We start from the raw sequence: 1,055 nt of genomic DNA, 5'->3' as shown, positions 1-1,055 counted from the left end.
GGCCTCCCAGAGTGCTAGGATTACAGGCGTGAGCCACCACGCCCAGCCAGTATCCTTGGTTTTAAATCTTCAAATTAGAAGAGCATGTTTGTGTTGATGCAAGACACGTAGGTCACTATTGAACAGTCAGAAATGGATATATATGATCCAGATACATGGGAGGTTATTCCTGAGGAACCAGCCAGCCTGGTGGACTGGATAAAAGCCACTGTGAGGTCTGATTACTTCGAGAAAGAGGACTGTCTTACTACCCATATAAATGCCAAGTGAAGCACCCAAGAAGAAGCAGCTGATGTGCTTCATATGTAAGCCATGTCAGACTGGTTTTACAATGACCAGGATATTTATCCATTACATATGCTTGTTATCCAGGTTATGGTAAATGTAGTGTTCAAGGGGGGCCCTTCTACATGGATGCCCCATGTGACATTACTCCTACAAAATCAAAGGACAGTCAGAGAAGTCTTGTTGAATTTACTGTCTCAGCTTCCCCTCAAGGATTTTATAGATACTAACAAAAACATTAGGTTAATTAACAAGACAATGGTGAAGGGTACAGGAAAGAGTCAAAGGACCCATCCCAGGAAGGTGGAAATTTTTAAATGGTTATTAAGACATAGACAAATAAAGAAAACATTGATGGGGTGAAACTAAGAGAAAAAAGAAAGGGGAAAGTCATGGGGCTCATCCCAGCAGGGTGGAATTTTTTAGATGGTTATAAGAAATGGAATGAGTAACATGGAAATTGATAGGATTAAAACAAAGATCTTAATATAACACTATAGAAGGTTGAGTGGACCAAAGGGAGTCCCTGCTGGTCTTCCAACATTAAAGCCCCCAAATTGGCTTGCTGTATTTCCCACAGTTTGGAGGAATTTAAAAAGCCAGAAGGTCAGCCAGGCATGGTGACTCACACCTGTAATCCCAGCATTTTGGGAGGCCAAGGTAGGAGGATCACTTGAGGCCAGGAGTTTCAGACCAGCCTGGGCAATATTGCAAAACCCAGTCTCTAGAAAAAATTTAAAAAAAAAAAAATTAGCCAGGTGTGTTGGCAC

Source organism: Propithecus coquereli, unplaced genomic scaffold (genome assembly GCF_000956105.1).
Source record: "Propithecus coquereli isolate 6110/MARCELLA unplaced genomic scaffold, Pcoq_1.0 Scaffold160, whole genome shotgun sequence".
NCBI classification, from domain to species: Eukaryota; Metazoa; Chordata; class Mammalia; order Primates; family Indriidae; genus Propithecus; species Propithecus coquereli.
This window is presented reverse-complemented; position numbering follows the sequence as displayed.